The 16,307-nt window shown below is 52.6% G+C and overlaps 1 protein-coding gene across 1 annotated transcript in view; it reads left to right on the top strand.

Annotated features, from left to right (window-relative positions):
• Positions 1 to 16,090, top strand: part of WDR27 (WD repeat domain 27) — a gene marked incomplete at its 5' end in the record, with an annotated part of 181,339 nt that extends 165,249 nt beyond the window's left edge. Inside the window, 3 exon segments of the mRNA XM_072965942.1 lie at positions 15,066 to 15,126; positions 15,334 to 15,551; positions 15,681 to 16,090.
• Positions 16,091 to 16,307: the final 217 nt, after the last annotated feature.

The raw sequence follows: 16,307 nt of genomic DNA, 5'->3' as shown, positions 1-16,307 counted from the left end.
GTCCCAGAGGAGAAGAAAGAAAAGCTGAGAGAGAATATTTGAAGAGTAATGGCTGAGAACTTCCCAAATTCTCAGGAGGAAAGATGTGAACGCAAACATCCAAGAAACTCAATGTACTCCAAGTAAGATGAACTGAAAGAGACTCTCACTGAAACACATTCTATCAAACGTGCAAAAACTAAAGACAAAGAAAGAATCCTGAAAGCAGCAAGAGAGAAGAAAGTCATTACATGCAAGGAATCTCAGTAAGACTATCAACAGATTTCACATCAGAAACGTTGGCGGTCAGGAGACTAGGCTGACGTATTCAAAGTGCTAAAAGGAAAAACTGTCAACCAAGAGCCCCATATCCAGCAACACTGTCCTTCAAAAGTGAGGGAGAAATTGGGACACCCTCAGATAAACAAGAGCTGAGGAGTTTGTGGTCGCTACCTGCCCTTCAAGAAATGCTCACAGCAGTCCTGCTGCATGAAATGAAAGGACACTAGACAGTATTTCGAAGCTGTGTAGAGAAATAAAAATCTCAGCCAAGGTAAATATACGGGCAGTTATAAGAGCTGGTATTATTGTAACAACAGATTATAAGTGCACTTTCTGTTTTCTACAGGATTTAAGGGACTAATGCATTTAAAGAAAACACAATTATTATCGTAATTAGTACCTTTCTGGTCACATGTTTCAAAAACCCATGCAGACTCTCTTAAGCAGAATGGGGACTAAATTGGTTCACATGACTAAAAACCATCAGGGCACTGCTGCCTCACATGAGGCTGGATCTGGCATCTCTGAGGGGCTGAGGACACAGCAGTAAACAACATGGAATAAGTATGTGTATATTTTATAGGAAAGAACATGAAAAAAGCATATGAAGCACATTGACAGTTTATAGTTACTTTTTTAGAATTTAGATTATGGGTTATTTTTTCCTATAATTTTGATCTATTAATGCAATGTGGCTATGAAATAAGATTAAAGTTCAAAAGGTGACTAGACATTGTTTAGTTTGATGGTTCTTCCCATTGCATTGAAAAAAAACAAAGGAACTGGTTTAGGGAGTAAAGAGTTCCCTGGATTGGATGCTAGTCCCTGGGTTTTACTAGGGGGTTACTTCACTGCAAGAATAATAAACAGTCTCTAGCTACTTTAAGAAAAATAAGATTTTGAAAGTAAAGATTCAAAAGTATTTTGCAAATACTCAGAAAAAGACCCTCAGAACCTCAAAATGGGATCTCACTGCACGTGGCGAGCATGAGATTGAGGGGCTGGGAAGCTGCTAGGGCACGGCTGGGCCTCTGCCCTCCCCTCCTGCTCTGCAAGGCCCCTCGTTTCTCCTGTGCACTGGGCCACTGGGCCAGGGCATGGCCCTGAGCAAGTCTGCTGTGGTGGCAGTGCTGTGGTGGCGGTGCTGTGGTGACAGTGCTGTGGTGGTGGTGCTGTGGCTGTGGCTGGCAGTGCCGTGGTGGCGGTGCTGTGGCTGGCAGTGCCTTGGTGGAGGTGCTGTGGTGGCGGTGCAGCGGCCGGGGAGGGAGTCAGGGTCTGCACAGCAGCAGAGCTCTGGAGCGATCCCAAGAGGCACGGGCAGGGCAGACCCTCCAGAGGTGCCTGTGCTCTGCATACTGAGGAGGTAATGTTTGTTCACTGGTGCTTATTTCCATCAAATAGATATTTGTTTATATGTTCATTTCGTATTTCAACAATATTTACTGGGTGCCAGCTATATTCCAGGCACTGTGCCAGGAACTGGGGATACACTGGTGGGTAGAAAATGGTATTTTTTCCCTCTTTCACAGGTTTATAAGATGAGCAAACAGCGCAGTGATAATATACAACTTCAGAGTCACTAAAAACATGTACATTTACTGAGCAGCAGTGGCGTTTCTGGGCGCTGTTACACACGTTGAAACAGAAACTGCTCTTGAGAGGAAAGAATTGCTTGTTAGCCTTGCGATCTAGCCCATTATGCGGGGCCCAGATATGCATTAACTTAAAAAGCCCAGTTTCCACTGCGGAGAAATCCAGGGCTTCTCTTCCACGGACATGAACTGTGAGGAGGAGTCTCAGATTCTGCCAAGACTCCCCCGTGCGTGCCCGAGGGGATCCCAGCGTGTCCCTGGAATGCCAGCGGATGGCTGTTGGCTGTGATTCCCTCTAAAACAAGCCTTGAAGGGGATGAGAGAGACTCCTTTCCTTCCTTTGCCAGAAGCTCCGACGAGGTCATGTTACAGCATCGTTAGTACTGCGCGTTCTAACATGTTGAATTATCCTAAAAAAAGGACTGAAAGCCATCTTCTGGGTCAAGCTAGTAACAGGTTTCTCTGCATGTGAAGCTCCGCCCTCCCTTTGTCAAGTGCGCTGCAGACCGGGGTGGACTCGGTGCCGGCTCCTGCCAGCTTGCCCTGCTGCCTGGGGCGCGCTCCTCTCCTTTTCCCGGATGAAGTCTGTTTGACCCTTACACCTCCCTTCAGAGGGTAGCACCTGGCGTCTGTCCTGTTCACCCGGAGCACCTGGCTCTCTCCACCCTTTCATCTTCCCGAGTGATACTGGGCCTCCTCCTCCACCCCCCTCCCCACCCTCTTTCTTCAGCGCACACTTGCAGACCCATCTCGTATGTACCAGGGTCTTGAACACTTTTGGGTTGTGTGGTGGCTGTGGCCGTCCTGTCTTCAGCAGCTCGTAGTCTCAGTGAAGGAGGAGGCTAGACCGAGGGACCGTGGCCACTCTTAGGGTCGGTGAGTGGCTCTTGGAGGATGTTTACATCCCAGCCAAGACCTGGAGGCGGGTGGAAGCCCAGGGCCTCAGGTCGAGGCACTGGCACTGTGTGACCGTGTGACCCCGTGACCCTGCCGACCCCGGCCTGGGGGCACAGGGAAATGCGCTCCTTCTGAGTAGCTGTGGTTCTGTTTATCACACAAACAATGGTGAAGCGACTAGAATGTACAAGGGCTCGTGGGCCAAAGATATTGCTGGTGGCCCTGTAAGCGCACTGAGTCCTTGGCCCCCGGGGGGAGGGAGCACGAAGGGGACCAAGGGTCAGGTTGCTCGGCAACAAGCACCCACAGCTCCCCGAGCTCCTGCAGGGAGTTACGGTGTGGTGTGACTGAAGCTCTCTGGCGCAGCCATTGTCTGCGCTTAAACAAGTTTCCAACCCCGACCTTTGATGTTGGGTGTGAAGACAGTCAGTGGATTGGGGTGCCTGTAGTCCTAGGTGTCCCGTCAGGGTCTCTGGCCTCTTCCTGTCTGCTGGGCCTCCTCCGGGACCGTCCCTTCCTCAGCCTCACGGCTGCGGGCTCTGCACGCAGCCAGGTCAGCCCTGCAGGGCTCTCCGCGGCCCCGCTCCTCCCTCCTTCCAGTGTGACAGCTGCTTTGCCGGGCCTGGTACCCACAGCAGCCTCGTTGGCTCATCTGGTCTTTATTCCCTTCGAGGCACAGCTCGGCCCTCACTCGCCGGGAGCGTATTTCTGAAGGGCAGCTACTGCCCTGAGGACGTTTTTGATGGTGAAGGACACCAGTAAGGAGGTGCCTTAGGCGTGAGCCTTACCTGCCTGGCTCACGCTCCTGGGCGCTCTCTCTGCAGAACAGCAAGTGTGGTGAGCACTTCGGCCTCTGTCATCCAGCCTTACCCGTGGCTTTCAACTGGGGCCCGTTGTCCATGAGGGCACCACTTTCACAGCAGCATGCGCTGGCAAAATGCGCCTCGATTACTCTGAGTCACGTGGATTCTGAATCAGAAATCCTAGGAGGTGAAGTGCCTCTTATAAATGGAAAAGAAACATGGAATTGGCGTATGAAGGGCTGATTATTGGTTTTATGAAAGGTTCCTTTGCTTCCCTAATTGATTTATCATGGAATTATCTTGATGCGTAAAATCCTTAAGTGCGCTTTAAATTCTAATTAGTGCTTTTAGTTTAAGATTGCATCTGGCTGTTTCTTTATGGTCCACTTCCAAATTCCTGTTAAAACGTCCGAGGAACAGAAAACACCAAAAACTAAAAATGTGCTGTAAAACAGAATAGCCATCAACGTTCTATAGCATTCTGGGAGCAACTTTCAGTAATAATGGGCAGATGTATTTGCATTCAAATTTTAAAAACCTTAACCTTCTTCTTCACCCTCGGAAACAAAGGGCGGCACCTCTGCGAAGGGGCTGGGTTGAGGGGGTGGTCTAGTCTTCCCGCTTACCTGGGCCGGCCTCCCGCAGGCCGGCTCTTCTCAGAGGGCGGCAGCTGAGCAGGTCTCCTTGTCCTGAGACGCCAGCCCGCGGGGGGACCTCGGCTCCCAGGACAGACGCAGCGGGGGTCGGGGTGGTGGGGGCAGCCAGCCGGGCGGGGGGCTGCGGCCGGGGCCGCCGTACTCACTCATGCATGTTTTGAAGCAATGATTATCTGCCACCTTCTGTACTTGAAGCATGATTCTTTCTGCTTTAAGTTTGAAAATTAGACACTGGAAATGGTGAAGACCCCACCTCAGTCTGGAAGAGACGAACAGCATCTGGGAGGCCTGGGAACTGGCCATTTTCTATAGCTGTTGATGCAAGAAGGAGATTATTTCAGTGCTGATTTGAACAGAAGAGACATTCACACCCTGCTGGTGGAGACTGGAGTTTGCCCGTGTTTACCTCGTTCGTGTCAGACACAGTTTTATCTGGTATATTTAATTATCGCACCTTGACTCACACTTTATACAGTGTGAATGTGGACCGTACTTTCTCTTTTTGCTTGTTATCATTTGGTACTTTTTAAAAATCTCAGCCTTTATGAATTGCTTTGTTTTAGGTATGTCTCTTAGAAATAGAACATTAAGTGAGCTTTGCCTTTTCAGCCAATATTAAACTCAAATTTTAATAAAAACATTATCTAAAATAATTTCTAATAGTGTGAAAAGCTGTGTAAGCGATTGTTTAAAACAATTGCCTCACTCCCCACACTGTAACCCACCAGGGCAAGAACTCGTTTTATTCACGGCCGCTTCTCTAGCAACTGGACAAGAGTCTGGAGAACAATCAAGGACTCTCTGAATACTTGTTGCATGAGTGATTGAGTAAATAAAGGGAAAGGTTTTGATCTAAACAATCTTTCTTTAAAACTGTCCGTGTTGCTCCCACTGTTTCCTGACACCCGACGTTGCTGGGAAGTGGGCCCCGGGGAGACACGGAGAGGCTGGGGCCGTGGACGGGTGCTGGGGACGCGGTACCGGCTAGCTGTTTTCTTGTCATTCATTATCAGAAGTGGGTTTACTGTGAAGCTAAGATGCTGAAGCGTTCAGGCTGTTCCCCAGACCCGCTGGGTCCTCGGTGGCAGGCTCACGCCCTTAGGTGTTGTGAAATTTCAGAGCTGTTGCTTGCAAAGAGAAAGACCATGCCTCTTTCCAGCCCAGCTCTCCTCAGCCACGTTTCCCATGGTTGGGGGGCACGGGATTGCTGCAGCAAAGTCAGACTCTGGGGACGTGGGGTCAGGGGTGCATTTGGTGAAGTTTAGTGGGATCCATGTGGGGGTCACAGCCACTTCTATCTCAATGCTGGAGTGACTTCAAAAAATGCTCTAACCACCTACTGTGATTTACACAGTGTCATGATAAGAAGACCTAGCAAGAAAAGATGAGACAATATGCAGCCAGAAGGGCAGTTAGACTTGTGTAGAGGTGTGCTGTGCTGTTACATTGAAAAAAAAAAAAGGAATTGTGTGATGCTTGTGGTACTTGTCATATTTAAAATTTTTAATTTATGTTATTCTCTTATGTGTATAATTTTCTTGAGATATTCCAAATTATACAACTTTCAAGCTCACAAAACCTGGGATCCCAGACCTGTTAACATCACAAAAATTAAAATCTCTTTTAATATCTCTAGATTTTTATGCACCAAGTAACATGGAAAAAAATTCTATGAAACAGAAGCTGTAGAGGCTACAAGAGATGGCCAAAAACACATAGTTGTGAGAAACTTAATACTTATTTCTCTCACTCAGCATTCTGTGGGTCCAGAAGAATTATGAAAGATGTGTGTGTGTAAAATAAAAAACAAAAGTCAAAGGGGAAAAACAGAAGCAAATGATAAATGGTAGATTGAGTTTAATATTATCAGTGAATTACATTAAATGTTAATGGTCTAGTCACTCCAAATAAAAGGCAGGGAATTTCAGGATGGCTAAAAAGCAAGTCCAAACTCTATGCTGCCTACAAGAGACAACCTTGCATGCAAGAAGACACAGAGGGGGAGGGCATAGCTCAGTGGCAGAGTGCATGCTTAGCATGCACGAAGTCCTGGGTTCAAGCCTCAGTACCTCCTCCAAAAATAAACAAACCTAATTACCACCTCTGCCAAAACAAAATAATTAAATAATACAATAATAAATAAGTAAAATTAAAAAAAGGTGACATGGAGCATTAGAAAATAAGTGGACGGAAAAGCTTATTCTTAACCATGTAAATGTTGCGATTCAGTCTCTGGAGCAGGTGTGTTCGTCGGGGAGAAAACGCACTCGCACGGTGAGCCCTGCCAGGGAGGTAGGGTGTCTGCACGGCGCAGACGCTCCTCAGGGGGGTCGGGGTGACTGTAAAGCTGCGCGCCTGGAGGAGGAGAGCCGCCCCAAGCAAGAAGCGGAAGCGACCCGAAGGGAAGAGTGAAGCGGCTGATTCCAAACCAGGATCGGGTGTTCACACTCCTCTCTCAGCAACTGACGGAACGAGACAAAACCATGAAAAATGGATCAGTGAGGACAGAGCGTAACCCGCAGCCCAGCGCCGCCCCGGCGGAGCTGCTGACCGGGGCGTGCGGAGGCGGCGGGCCCGGCGCCGCGCTCCGGCTTCCTCGGGGGGTCGGCTGCCCTCCGCCGCGGGCGTCTGCCTCGGCCCCCGACCCCACCCGGCCCGCATCCCCTGCTGAGGAGCCGGTACCCTCCCAGCTCCTCCTGCGGCGAGGCCTCTGTCGCTCAGGGACGCGTGGGCTCAGGGTCCCAGGAGCGGGCGGACTCCTGGGCTCGCAGGGCCCCGGGCCCCCGGGCCAGCGGCGCCTGCGACGCCCGTCTTGGGCCCCGGGGGCTCCTTGCTCCCGTGGCAGCTCAGCGACGCAGCGTAAGAAGGTGGTTTTAAAGCTGCATTCAGCATTTTAATTGTTTTCAGCAAGAGAGCAGCTCCGGAAACCGCGTTTGCCACGAGGGCCAGAAGTGCCGCTGCCTTTTGAAAGACAGTCAAGGCGGCCGTGCTCGGACACTTGGTCGTGGCAGAGTCGCTTCCAACAGCAGAAGTGGCAAACCTGCGCCGGACAGAGCGGGGCAGCCCCGGCGGACGCGGGCGTTCGCGCTACGGGGCGCGGCTCCCGGAGACGCTCGGCGGGCTGTGCGGGGCGGCCGAACGAGCGCACGTGCGCGCGGCTTCCGGGGAGGAGCCCCGCGTCTCCGAGCTGTTTCCAGCAGCCGCTCTAAGTGCTGGCCGTGTGTAGGCGTCCCTGGGCGTCCGGGGACCACGGCCAACAGTGGCCCCTTGGAAGAAAGGCCTTTCTGACCTGCCTTCCGTTTTCACGGCTTCGTGTCTCTTAAACCTGGTGGGTGGAGTGACCGGGACGGGACGGTGGGCTTTGGCCCGGCCGTGGGAGCCGCCCTGCAGCCGCCACTCCGGCCTCTCCTTGCGGGTTCCTCACTAACTTACTCTGAGCCGACTTGCTTTTTTTTCTTCTGTATCATAAAACGAATTGGAAAGGCACACGAGTGTCCCCGCATGTTCCTCGAATTGTGCACGCGTTACCCGGGGGTTTAAACGCTCTATCTCCAAGCGGTGACGTCGGAGAAGGACGGCGCGTGTGGAAACCGCACCTCCTTCCGTGCTTCCCACCTCCTCCTGGACGTGGCAGATGGAATTTTGGCTGCGTCTGGGTCAGAATTCCGACACTTGGCTGTGGGTAATCTTGCTGCTACCGCGAAGGCACTAACAGCAAGCAGCTGCGTGGGGAGCGCAGCCCAGACCTGGAAGACGAGCCGCCCCCCCGCCCCCGCCCCCGCCTGAGGTCTGGCTGCGTCCAGCACGCCGCAGCGCGGGAGCTCTGGGGGCGGGGGCGCGGGGTCCGGGTCAGGGCGCGGCGCTGTCGGGGGCCACCAGCCCCCCCTCCGGAGGTGACCCAGACCACGCGCCCACTTTGCGAAGGTGACTCTGAGATGCGGATGATGAAGCGCTGAGAAGCAGAGGGTAGAGCACAGTCCGTCTCGTTGCCTCAAAGGACCGGAGTGGCAACAGAATGAAATCAGTCCACGTTTAGTACTTTAAAGCCAACACATTTCTTAGTAAGAATGTGAGTGGAAAACAAGGAGCTTAGCCAGCAGTCCCCCCTGGGCACAATCCCTCAGCTCAGGAAGAAACTCCACCCCAAAAATAGCAACGAAGACAGTCCGAAAGAACGCGAACCGAAGCCCGCAGGTGAGCGCCTCCGCGAGCGGCGGGCCTCCGACGAGGGGCGCTGCAGCTGGCGGCGCCCGGGGGCCCCGCGCCTCGGGGACGGGCGGGGGTGGGGCGGCAGCTCCAGCAGCCCTCCTGCCCCGCGCGAGGCGCCGGGACGCAGGCGGGAGGCCGGCTCCCGACCGCAGCTCCGGCCCGGTTCCTCCTGCAGACGCGCTCCCTCTTCAGAAACACATGCCCGGCAATTGCCGTATTTACCTTCAGCGAGAGGGCGAGAGGGATTGAGGGCAAGAGAACATTCACAATGAGCTTAGAGCGTTTCACTACAGAGTGCCTCGTGTAGGCCCGCTTCGGTCCGCGTGGGCTCTTGGGAACGGCTCCCTGGGCGACGTTTCCGACCCGTGGCTTGCAGGATGTGCCCCGCCGGGCCCGGGCGTACCGCGGGGACGCAGCGGGCAGTTCCGCCCCGTGGGCAGCGCCGGGGTCGAGCCGGGCTGACCTCCCGCGGGCGGCGAGGCGCACAGTCCCGGGCTTCAGTGCTGGCGCAACGGGCTCGTCCCTGGGGTTCTGAGCGAGCACATTTTGCCAGTGGTGGGCGGTTGCGTTAGGACGAGGAGCCCCCAGGACAGCGTTTACCTGCTCTTCCCATGTCTGGGGGGGGCGGGGGGAGGCAGAGGGTCGCGCGGTTCCCCACCCCGCTGGCCTCCCCACGGCTCACTGACCTCGCCCTGGGCTGAGGGCGCCTGGACCTCGGCGAAAGCAGTCCTGTGCGCTCACTTTTGAGAGGTCAGCGGTTCCAGGCGTCAGCTGGCCGGGCGTTGTTCCAGACGTCTCGGGGCGCCCGTGCTCGCTTTTGGTGAACGAGACCCGAGGGCGCCTTCCCGCGCGCGCGGTCGTCCCCTTCCTTTGCAAGCACTTAGAATAAACTGCCTGCAGTCTCTGCTTTGATCACATCCTTGTTCTCGGCTTCTGGGTCCCTAGCCACGTATCTCAGGATGAAAGCCAGCCTTCTGCTGGGTTTTCGGCTTCCGTGGCAGGTGGGGCCTTCCTCTAGGGGGCCTCGTTGTCGGGCCACACCCCGTGGCCTTCTGGGGTCCTTGCACTGCCTGTGAGGGGGGGTGTCAGCACCAGGGGGCCCTGCAGGGCATGGGCACCGGGGGGACCTGCTCCTGTCCCCAGGCTGGTCCTCCAGCCGGTCCTGGCTCACCAAGGCCTGTGGGGCACCTGCCACCTGCCTCGCAGCTCTGTGACCACATGAGCCACGCGACACCGGGGAAGACGTTGTCCCCAGAGCTTCTGGTCGACTGTGAGCTGACAGATTCAGTGACTCCACCTTCACCCAGCTCGTTGGCCCTGGTCCCTTTTCACAGGAACAGGCCAGAGTGTCGTTCCTTTTGTCAGAATCACTCAAGTCAGAATATGATTCCAGGACTGACTTTTAACAGAAGCTGATAGAAGAAAGTCTCCCGTGCAGGAATGAAGCCCCACACCCAGGTCGGTGATAAAGCACACGCGCTCACGTGCACCTTCTAACGTTTCTTAGACACTCGACTTCCCGCCTGGTGTCTGGCTCCTCCTGTCTCACCGGACACGGGAAGGTGTCTTCACTGTTGAGTTACGGATGGGGCGGTGGAGGGGCGGTGCTGGGGCAGGAGGCCCCAGGCAGGAGTCAACAGGCATCAGCTTGTGAGGCTGCGTGACGAACGAGCCCCTGCTCCTGCGTCTCACCAGAAGGTCAGGGTGGCTGCCAGGTGTCTCCACTGCCACCTTGCTCCTGCCCCTTCCACATGGTCCTCTCTGGAAGGGGTCGATGTGCAGGGACCGGCTTAGGGAGCATCTCTGTAAATTACTCAGGATTCTTGTGTGCAGACTGGCCTACTCCCCCTGGTCTGCTTGTTTATTTGATCATGTGTTTATATCAGCATGGACTTGTGGACATTTATTTCATTCTCTGGGTTTTAATCCGACACGATTTTATTTCATTGCTCAGACTATCCCAGCCTTGACCACTGGGGGTCCCTTCCGTTGGCTCCTGGGTCCCTCTGACCTGCCTTCACCCCTACTTTCTGACATTACAAGAGGCTCCGGGTTTATCTTGTGTAATTCCTGCCCCAGTCAGTCTTAGGGTCATTGCTCCAAGTGCCCTGGTGGCTTTTCATGGAGAGTGCAGCTTAGAAGCCAAGTTCTGGGCACTGGGTGTGCTTGTGGCTGCTGGGGTATTAGCGCGTCTAGGTCCTCTCGGCCGGCAGACTGGAGACGGACGAGTGCGCAGCGATGGTGTGCGTCACTGGCTCGCGTGTTGCATCAGGACAGATGTAACATCTCCATTTCCTTCTCTGCGTGCACATCAGCTCTAGAGTAAGTGGGGGGATTTGTCCCGATGTCTGTGACCCTCATCTGCACCACAAGGGCTGTGCCAGCTGCCCCTCTGTTATTTCACTTTTGAAGTTTCGTCTCTGATTTTCTTAGCAAGGAGCCTGTCCAAGTTCTTTTTCTCTTCCCTAATAAATTGAGGAACATAAATTTGTCTTAAAGTGCTACTTTGTAGGGTGTTTTAGTTTTTTTAAGCTATTCACACTGTGGTTTGCTGCATGATAATTTATATGCTTGCTTAAATCTGTCCAAATGAATAGCAACCTCTTGAAGGGTAGGGATCGTGTACTTCATTTTTCGCTCCTCCTGGCACCTGGCACAGACCCTCAGTTATGTCTTGACTGAGCCTGTCTTTGTTTCTCTGTGCTCGTTTCAGGCAAACGGCCCCAGGCAGAGTCCACGTGCGGCGGGGGCTCCGTGGCATCGTCACATCTTCCGCACGCAGGAAGGACAGCAGGACCTGATGGCTGTCACTGAGCTAGCTTTTTCTTGGCCAGAAAGATGAGCCCTGTTCACTCTGGGGGGGGGGGACTCCCTGCAGGGGGCCTGTCTCTATCTCTGGTCCTCACTGTTCTTTCTTTGTGGTTTTCCACTATAATGGCAGAGTTGGAACACTTAGAAGAAAAAAGTACTTTTATTTTTGGTAAAGAGATTCAGACATTTGATAAGAATGTGTTTTTGCGTGTGTGTGGCACTGCCTTTCTTTTCCTCTTTGGGGAAGTTAGTTTGGGGGAAGTGCCACAAAGTTGTGGAGCAGGAGTAGAAAGAGCTGGCGGCCATCAGGGTGAGTGTGCGCGGACTGTGGTCCGGATGGACGACGTGTACCGGGAAAGACAGGCGTGCTGACTCGTGACCTGCAGCTCCCACCCTGCACGGTCACGTGTAATGACAGGAAGGCTTCCCGTGCGCCCGCACAGCAGAGCACAGCGGACCCCCCCTGAGACTCTGGGAGCATTTCACGGGGCTGTCCCCAGTTTCCCTAAACCACAGGAGATTTTCACTTCTTACTTGAAGGGCAAATGCAGGAAAAAAGGCATAGTTTTCCTCTGTGTCACAGTTAAGGCTTTGGCTCTTTGTCTCATAACTTAAAGGATTATAATTATGATCTCTGTGGGATGATCCAAACTTGCCCTGTGCCCATGGGTTTTAATGCTTCCTCCCAGAGAACCCAAATCACCACGTTTCTAAATTCCATCTCACTTTACTTCTTTTTAAAAAATTTGTATTGAAGTGTAGCTGATGTACAGTATGAGTTCAGGTGTGCAGCAAAGTGAATCAGCTATACATACATATACGTACATACGTATGTTTTCCTTTCAGATTGGTTTCCATGATACATTATTACAAGAAATCTAATATAGTGTCCTGTGCTGTACAGCAGTTTTGTGCTGTTTATCTATTTTACATACAGCAGTGTGCATTTGTTAATCCCCAGCCCTTAATTTATCCCTCCCCTCCCTTTCCCCTTTGGTAACCGTAGTTTGTTTTCTATCTCTGTGAGTCTGTTTTTGGTTTATAAATAGAACCTGTATTTTTTTTTTTAGATTCTGCATGTAAGTGATGTCATATGATATTTGCCTTTCAGTGTCTGCTTTACTTCACTCAATATGATAATCTCTAAGTCCGTCCATGTCGCTGCAAATGGTGTTATTTTATTCTTTTTACGGCTGAGTAGTATTCCATTGCATAAATATACCACCTCTTCTTTACCCAGTCATCTGTTGATGGACATTTGGTTGCTTCCATGTCTTAGCCCTTTAAACAGTGCTGCTGTGAACATTGGGGTGCAGGTGTCTTTTCGAATTAAAGCTCCCTCTGGATATATGCCCTGGAGTGGGATTGCTGGACCATAGTTTTTTGAGGAATCTCCATTCTGTCCTCCATAGTGGCTGCACCAAACTGCGTTCCCAGCAGCAGTGTAGGAGGGCTCCCCTTTCTCCACAGCCTCTTCAGCACTTACCATTTGTGGACTGCTGAATGAGGCCATTCTGACTGATGTGCCATCACATTTTATTTCTTAAACATTCCTAAACTGCTGCAGGTTATTCAACTGCTTCTTAACGCTGCGGCTCAGAACAGCAGCGGTAACGATGATGGCGTTAGTAGCGTTAGTTAGCGTTTCGTCTCCGTCTCCACAGTGAGTTGGTGTGTATAACACTGGTGTGTACGTAGGGGGCCCTGTGGCTTATCATCAGGGTTGGGACACTGCTGAAAGTGACCGTGACTGCTGTTAATAATTTCACTGCATCACAGGCACAAACGGACCGGCAGGGAGAGGGAGGTCCAGCGGCCGTGCTGGGCGTAAACCCCAGTAGAACTACAGTGCGCCTTCTGGTTTTCTTCCGCAGGCATGACTCAGAGTCCCTCTCCATCTGTGTAGCTGCTCTGCCTGAGAACTCTGCCAGCCCTGCTCTCTCCGAGGGCCCGGGGGCAGCATGCGCAGAGGCACAGGAGGGGAGAGAAGGGTTCATCTGGCAAATAGATCCTGAGCTGGAGTCTAAGAAAGGCCTGGGGTGCTTTGCAGACTCAAGGGTCCTCTGGTCTGACGAGTACCCCCAGGCCCTGTTATTCCTTGGTTTGAAGACCAATGAGAGCTATGGTGGGGGGGTCGCCTGTGTGGAGAATTGAGCTGAGGAGAAGATGTGACAGAGAATAATGGCAGAAACAAGGTCCTGGGGGGGTAAGCCGCCACACGAAGGAGTCTGGACAGGGGACAAACGAGGACTTTAAGGGGCTCTGAAAGGTGACAAGATCAGATGTGGATGGGTGGGTGGGTGGGTGGATGTGTGAACGAAAATATTGCAACCACATCAGTAAACAAAGAATGCTGAGCCCAGGTCATCAGCGGCTGCAGCACGGCCTCTGCAGCCACTCACAGTGGTGCCCTCTGAGGGGACTCAGAATAAGAAAGGACAGGACCCTGGCCCTGGATAGCTAGGTGCTTGTCAAAGGAATGAATTCAGCGAGCCCAAATGTTTGCTTCCTCCCATACACAGAAAAGTGCTGAATTATTTAACTTGAGATGCCTGGTTTCCTTCAGTTAACAAGTAATCTTTTATTGTTCCAACTACCTGGTCTTTGTTGTAAAGCTCCTGTATATCCTAGCCCCTCCCCTCCCTCTTCGGAGCAGCCCCTCAGAGCGATCTGAGAGGCTGTCATCCTGGCTCGAGTCCTCCCGCCAAATAAAACATAACTCTTAACTTTTAGGCTGCACGTTTATTTCAGTCAACAGATGGATGGATGGATGGGTGGGTGGGCTGATGGTTGGATGGGTGGGTGGGTGGAGAGGTGAATGGGTGGATGGCTCAGAAGGGGGGCTGTGGATGTAGAGGACAGAGGCGACTCCTGTCTGGGAGACCAGTTAGGAGGCTCTGGCAGTGGTTTTGGGAAACCTAAGACTTACGCAGTTCAAAGGGCCCTCTTAAAAAATAAAGAATTAAAACTATGAACAGAAAATTAAGTGCAAAAGTGAGTGTTTGGGTCAATACAGTAGGATGCAGATATATTCCTGAAGGTGCTCCTCCCCTAGAACAGTTAGCAGTGGCTCACCATGTATAGAAGTACGTGGACACCACACCGGTCATCCCACTGAGCCAGAACCAGGAGCTCCCCAGTCTGAACCCTTTAAAATGGTGCCCAAGGATGCCCAGGGTCACTCCAGTGCCACCTGACACAGAGCGGGGAGACACAGTGATCTAAGCCACGTGCTGTGAAGTATCTTTGTGGGTGAAAGGCACACACACACGCACACGCCAGGGAAGCACTAGACTTGCTGGGCTTCAGGGCAAGTCCGCTTCTGCATCTGGGCCAAGTGCTGCCAGGGTCGGAACTCAGCAGTGGCGAGAGGAGAAAATTAGCGGTTTATTTAGAGATAAAGAATCTTCTGGAGCCGTTACCTACAGGGGCAGCCAGTCGGGCACGCAGGACGAGCCTGAGTCTCTGACTTAGGCTCAGGTCAAGCGTCAGCAGGTGCTTATTTTGTTGCCTGCAAATTTTAAAAACAAGTTGTTTCCATGTAAGTCGGTGGAAGAGCAATAAGCAGTCACACTCCTCCCACCTGCTTCCAGGCAATGCTTCCTGTTGCGGAGGGAGTGAGGCGACGGGGTCCTGAACATGCTGGGGCGCAGCTGGCTTGTGGCATTTCACCCGGGGCCGTGGCCCTGGTGTTTGCTCTTCCCCGTGACCCACTGGGGCTCTGCAGACTGAGTGGAAGACATTTGTCCCTAAGAGGAGGTCACTTTGCAGTTGGCTGATGGATGAAAGGGGAGAATTTTTAAATGTTGATGCTTTATGTGCTTTCATTCCACCAGCAGAGTATCCAAGTTTGGACCGGGAACCAGGGATACAGGACGTAACAGCGTCAGGTGACGGGTGAGTATTTTGCTGGCAGGATAACAGCTCCCACGGTTCTGCCGGGTGACGGGCACACACCGGTCCTTCTGAAACCTTGGAAACGTTGGTGTAAGTGGAAACCGTGCTGGGAGAGAAGCATCCTCAAACGCAGGTACCATTGCTGTATGAGGAGCGCTGAGGTAGGTGTGACTATGCTTTCAAGTGAGTCTGTACATTTTTGTTTAGAAAAACTGGGACAATGGATTAAAAAACGGCCCCTGTGCAAACCGATCCCACTGATGACCAAACATGAGAATTCTGAAGGTTAACCATTTTCAAAGCTGAGGAAACATCTGGCTACTAGGGTCTTGTGCTTTCTCAGAGTCCAGTTCTGCCCGGAAGGAGCCTGGGTGTCGCCCGGGGGGAGCTCCTGACGATGGCTGCATCTTCCAGAAAGCTCACGGGTGAGTGGGCGCTCACACCTGACCGGGCAGCCGCCTCCTCCCTGGGCCTGGGGAGGCCTTCCCCGCGGGGCGGCTGGGGACGGGTATCTCCATCCTGCCTCAGACCCTGCCGCCTTCTGGCACCCACAGCTCCGAGGAGGCCTGGCCCCAGGAGGACTGGGACGCCTTCTGGGAAGAGGAGCTTGTTCTCAGGGGAACAAGTCCCAACATTGCACATCTGAAATTCAGAAAACAGCAGTGGCTCGGGACGACTTCAGCCACCATGGGAAGTTTAATAAGGAGATGTGTTGATCGCATTTTGTGTAAAGACTACCTGGGACTTACCGGTGCTAAGTGAGGGACGCTGGACGTCATGCGTGTCCTCCTTTAAGTGGCCGAAATGGAACTGGTGGGGACCACTGGCCAGCTCAAGCTGGCCTTCTTCCTGAGGATCCAAGAGCCCCAGTAGATCGGCACCATGAGTTTTCTTTTTCTTTTCAGGTTGTTTTCTTGAACATGTTCCTGTTCTGGATATAAACAAAAACGTTTCTGTGTTTGAATTTGAAATGTGATTTCCTCTGAGACTGAGGAGGAATTCCCTGTGGTCTGTGTTCACGGTGGTTCGCAGACACCAAGATCAGACCTGGAACAGTCCGTGGCCTTGCTGGCCTCTGCAGCCTTGGAAGGAAGGTTCTGGAGTCGCCCTGTCTGGCGGCAGACGGTTTTGTCCCAGTGACCTTCCATGTGGGCAACCCTGGACTTCATTTCTAGGTGCTC

Source organism: Vicugna pacos, chromosome 8 (assembly GCF_048564905.1).
Source record: "Vicugna pacos chromosome 8, VicPac4, whole genome shotgun sequence".
Lineage (NCBI taxonomy): Eukaryota > Metazoa > Chordata > Mammalia > Artiodactyla > Camelidae > Vicugna > Vicugna pacos.
Note: the sequence above shows the minus strand (reverse complement) of the source record. Positions and strands in the feature narration are given on the sequence as shown.